This window comes from Salvelinus sp. IW2-2015, linkage group LG26, assembly GCF_002910315.2.
Source record: "Salvelinus sp. IW2-2015 linkage group LG26, ASM291031v2, whole genome shotgun sequence".
Lineage (NCBI taxonomy): Eukaryota > Metazoa > Chordata > Actinopteri > Salmoniformes > Salmonidae > Salvelinus > Salvelinus sp. IW2-2015.
The window spans coordinates 41618297-41624296 of record NC_036866.1 but is presented as its reverse complement, the minus strand read 5'-3'; positions in this window follow the sequence as shown (position 1 = coordinate 41624296).

The following is a 6000-nucleotide window of genomic DNA, read 5'->3' as shown; positions in this document are numbered from 1 at the left end:
GTTTGTTCTGAGGCCTGTGTGTACAGTGTGCTAGAGCAACAGCTGCGAGAGATGAGTCTGTCTCATTGTGATTGTTAGCCTGCTAGCTGAGCTACTAATGCAAGCTGCCATTTGAAATCTGCTATAAGGAATGGGTCATTGTTACACGTAAGTGGTGAGCAGTGAGAAATACTCTAAACGGTTGCAATCAATAACAGCTTTTATAGCTCTATTTGTCCCAATTAACCTGTCAAGAAAATGTCAGATGCGATATAGATGTAACGTTCTTGAAAGCCTTAACTTCATGTTTAGCTACCTGTCTGTTGAGAGATCCTAATAAATGGTAATAAACTATTTGTTATGTCAGAGTGGGATTATTTTACATGACAGTTATCAGCTTCTGCCAACTGATTGAATTGAACCTCTCTAGTCAGTAAAATCTAATCTCCGAAGTGATGAGGTGACAATCACTTATAACTCAAAGTACATGTTGAAATGTCAGACCCATTTTGAAATTGATTGGTGTTAAATACAATACATTCCAGGTTTATGAAGGCTATAGGCCTATTGCTAATTTATAAGGCGTTGTTCACCAGAATAAACATGTTAGCTGCCATTTGTGTTCATGGGAGACTTGTGTGTTAATCCAAAACAAAAATCTGTCATCAATTGCCAGTGTGGGTTGTCTGAAAAAGAGGAATGGTCAACTGTTCAGAGAAATGTCAAGGTCAAAGTAATTAGTGGAGTCAATGGGCAGCCATCTTGTCTCTTAGGCCTGTGGAATATGATGAGTTATATGGGGGCAAACTGGGTGAAGCTAGGGCTTCTTGGCTAGTGCAACTTCTGACTAGTAGCAGCACAGCTGGTTCAATAATCTATCAATGTATAAAGACCATTTTTTTAATCATAGGTAATAGGTTAGTTTGTCAGAGGTCTTAAAGAGTGTATGGATTGATCTGGATCTATCTCTGCATGGCCATGTGAATGATGTGTCGTTCATCAATTGTAAATATACTTTTACCTGGGAGGGTGACAATTTACTACAGTAGCGCACGTATCTGGGGAGCACACGTATCTAGGACTTAGTGTTGTAAACATGGTGGGTTTGAAGAATTGACTGTCAGAAATTGACAGGATTGCACAAACTCCACCGGTCATTCAAAGGAAGCATTTAGTCTTGTTTGTCTTCCTTCCTTTATTTTAATGACATGATTTACTGTCACAAACTCCATGACTACCGTTTAGCATTATGCCAAGAGGAGCTACAACTTGACCAAGGTTAGGGTGTCGTCAGCATCAATCTCCAACTGTCAAATGGCTTCATCGCTATGGAAATAGACAGCTCCCGTGGACATATTTTGGACAAGAGACATTTGCTAATATTTTTTCTAAATAATTCTCCCTTTTTTCCCGACTTTAATACCTTTTTGATACTTTTTGCTGCCATCTTAGGGCTGGATTCAATCTGTATCAACGAAGTATCGCAGAAGATCAGCATTACAGGGCATTTCCACAGAACACGTTTTGGAGCCCCATTCATTTTCAATGGAGGGAAGTGAAGTGGGCAGGGACCGTTGGCTGATGCAAGCATGGGTGAGGGACCGTGAACATGGCGGGACCAACGTTTGGGAAAGCTGAACTTCCTGCAAACACTCTGTGACATTGCGGTGCTACTGACCAATCGAAGCTCACTATAGCTTCCAGACCCTACTGGATTGGCTGTTGATAACGAGCACTACCTAGCCTGCTTGCTAGCACCCACATGAGGGCGAAGCTACTGTGGCTATCGGAATGATATTGTTATGTGGAAATTGGACATTGCGGTTCGTATTCAAATAAAGCGGCATTGCGCAGTGAAACATCGGAAGCCATTCAAATTCATTGGAAGGAAATCAAAGATAAGCAGAGTAGGCTGGGAACCGTTGAGCGAAGTGAGCATGGAAGTGAGCATGGACGAGGAAGCTGAACAGGGAAGGACTAAAGTTGGGAAATGCTGAACTATATGCACATCCTATTGCAACGGGAGTGTCCAATCGATGCTCACCATAGCTTCCAGCCCGACTAGATTGTCTGACAATGGCTGTTGATACATACTGTAGCACTACCTAGCTTGCTTGCTAGCTTTTTAGCACCCACATGAGGGCGAAGCTAGCGTGGCTAGGCGAATGCTGCTTGTGTAGTATAACAGAGCAGTTATATCTCGATTGAAATTGAAAGGCAATGTTCCCGCGTTTCGCGGAGACTGCATTCACGGTAAACGCTGCATGTCATGTTAGCTCAATCGGAAATTCGGATTGAATCCAGCCCTTAATGCTGTGATTCACTACAAGCCATGCTAGCTTCTCCCTCATGTTGATGCTAACAAACTAGCAAGCAAGCTAGGTAATGCTAGGTAGGAACAGCCATTGTCAGCTAATCCAATTAGGGCTGGAAGCTAAGGTGAGCTTCGATTGGTCACCCGCACCGCCATATTGCGGGGGATTTGCATAGAGTTCCGTTATTCCCCAACTTTAGTCTTGCCCTGTTTAGCTCCCTTGCCCATGCTTGCGTCGCTCAACGGTCCTTCCAATAAAAATGAACGGGAAGCCGCTACTTCACCGCGCGATGCCGCTGTATATTCATACAAGCCATTAGTCTTTTCCATTTGGTTTAAATATAACTTTACAGACATCTTTTGTGCTTGTTGTCCATTCAGATGCAGTGATATGCAAAAGCAAAGCCTAACTTCTCCAGTGAAAATCACCTTATAACTCCCTCTCTCTGCCTCAAGGCCTGATGGCCAGATTTAGTTAAATAACACAATGTTTATCAACGGAGAGGAATTTGAAGAAAAAAACCTTGTAAGAAAAACGTGGACATCTTGGCAAGACAATAAGAGATGAGGTTTTGACAGCTCTACCTTTCAGTGGAATAAGGGGACAGAAACAGAAACCTTGCTTTTTGAAAAGCAGTGAAGCCAGAGGAATCTGCCAGTCATAACTGAAGGAGGGAAAATATGGCGGAAAATACAATCAAATTATAGAATACTTCAGGCACCCAGTCTTCAAAATGAATGTGTTGTCCCCATAGGTTTAAATGTATCTAGAGGCAGATTTCATGGATAAATTAGATTTTGGGATGTCTATTGGTACAGTGTTGACCACCAAGGAATGTTACCTTAGTATTGAGTTGTCTTTGCAAGGAAAACTCAATAAAAGGGAAAGAACCTAGGCCTACATTACATCCTTTAAAAAAAGCAGAATGAATTAAGACATTGTTGTCTGATGTTTCTAATATTAATTCATACACTGGCTCATAAGTAAGTAGGCTGTAGAAATACATAACTGTCTGGACTGCCTCTTTAAGGTAGCTAAGGTGGGCAAGAAACTGTGTTTTTTTATGTTTACACGCCTCACTGTTCTGTAACCGTTTGGCCCCTGAGTCTGTTTCTAAGGCCCTGCAGGCCTGGGACTGGGGGATGTTTATGTGCCATCAGGCCCCTTCATATCTAATGACGGTAGGCAGGTGAGTCATAGGATGTAGCAGGGAGCACCTGGCGCGCTCCCTGTCAGCCCTTACCTGTGAAAGAGGCAGGCCAGACAGATATGTATTTCAGCCTCGAAATGAGTCAGCCATGAATCAAAGGATTTGGTGGACAGTAGTTGTCATGTTCATTGAGCTTCAAAGGGGYAGGCAAATTCCAAACCTCTAAGGTAGTTGGTTGACTGACTCAGGTCACCCAAGTTTTTGTTCATGAGAACACTGAAAAGGTGCCAGTTAATGATATTGTATGGAAACAGTGGGCTAGAAGTCTTTAATCTACTGTAAGATAAAACGAAAACATACTTAATTGTCATTTTAAGATGAATGAGTAACCAATAGCCTCATTCGAGGAAACTGTTTCAGCCAAATGATTGCACACACTCACAGATTTGTGACATTGCACCAGCAAATACACAATTCCACACAGATAGGTAGCCTACAAACACTCACAATCCATCTCTCCCCCCCCCCCTGTCTGTTTTGATACAATAGCTTGGTTTCCAATAGCAGTGCTGGCCAGCATTGAGGACTTCAAGTCATGCTGAATACTAGAAACAGACTACAATATCAAACACTTAACAATGAGCACAATAACAAATAGCCTATTTTGAATGCACTTCCTAWGGACTTTTCAGTGATTTAATTGAATGCAAGATCTGAATTGTAATATTGTCAAAAACAATTCAATAAAGTGGGAAGTTTGTTGAATTTCACCTTTAGTTTATGTGTACTTTTTCAAGTATGGGACAATTGGTTGGGATATCAACACTACCCAGCGGCTTGACTATTATAGATAGATGAGTTGTTCCAAAGAGCACATGTTCAACTTCAGAAAAAACAAGTATTCCCATTTCAAGAGGTAAAATGTAAAAAAAATTCTATAGTAAGTGCTGATTAAGTGCCAAATAAAGTAACAGGGTTGACCAGAACAGGGTTGACCGTAACAGGGTTGACRGTAACAGGGTTGACGATTTCTGCCCTGGTCAACTACAGTGCWTTCAGAAAYTATTCAGACCCCTTCACRTTTRCCACGTTTTCTTACGTTACAGCCTTATTCTAAAATGGATTCAATTGTATTTTTTCCCTCATCAAGCTATTTTCAGGTCTCTCCAGAGATGTTCGATCMGGTTCAAGTCGAAGCCACTCCTGCGTTGTCTTGGCTGTGTGCTTAGGGTCGTTGTCCTGTTGGAAGGGGAACCTTCGACCCAGTCTGAAGTCCTGAGKGCTCTGGAGTAGGTTTTCATCAACAATCTCTRTGTACTTTGCTGACRAGTCTCCTAGTCCCTGCCGCTGAAAAACATATATTTAATACATTTTAGAATAAGGCCGTAACGTGACAAAATGTGGAAAAAGTCAAGGYGTCTGAATACTTTRCCAATGCACTGTATAAGTGCTGTTATTGTGTTGTGGAAATGTGCAGGAGCAACAACGGCTCACCCGTGAAGTGGTTGGCCACACAAGCTCACAGAATGGGAACGCCAAGTTCTGAAGCGCATAGCTCGTAAAAATCATCTGTCCTTGGTTGCAACACTCCCTACCGAGTTCTAAACTGCCTCTGGAAGCAACGTGAGCACAATAACTGTTTGTGAGGGTCTTCATGAAATGGGTTTCCATGGCTGAACAGTCGCACAGAAGACTAAGATCACCATGCGCAATGCCAAGCGTTGGCTAGAGTGGTGTAAAGCTCGCCACCATTGGACTCTGGAGCAGTGGAAACGTGCTGTCTGGAGTAATGAATCTGGGTTTGGCGGATGCCAGGAGAACACTACCTGCTCAAATGCATAGTGACAACTGTAAAGCATGGTGGAGGAGGAATAATGGTCTAGGCCTCTTACTTCCAAAGAAGGGAAATCTTAACGCTACAGCATAAAATGACATTCAACATTTTGTMTCAACAGTTTGGGGAAGGCCCTTTCCTGTTCCAGCATGACAATGCCCCTGTGCATAAAGCGAGGTCCATACAGAAATGGCTCGTTAACATCATTGTGGAAGAACTTGACTGGCCCTGAGCCCTGACCTCAACCCCATCAAGCACCTTTGCGATGAATTGGAATGCCGACTGTGAGCCAGGCCAATTCCCCAACATTGCCTGACCTCACTAATGCTCTTGTGGCTGAATGGAAGCAAGTCCCKGCAMTAATGTTCCAAGTAGAGCACAGTATTTACAGTAAAGTAAGTAAAAGTAGAGTATAGTTCYGTACAGTAGAGTACAGTATACTGAACTGTGTTGCATGCTACTGAATTAAACTCAACTGTACTGTACTCTTCTTTGCTCTACTAAATTCAACTGTACTGTACAGTACTCTGACACACCGTAAAAAAAAAAAACATTTTTTAAATAAATACAAATAAATTCCTCTCACCTCAATGTTTTGTAATCCTGACCTGAATTGCCCACATGAATGCCCTCTCCTATAGAGGACAAACATTTTTTATCTTTAAATTATTACACTGTGACAACCAAACCCGTGAGACAACCAACCCCGGTCTCCCCTACTG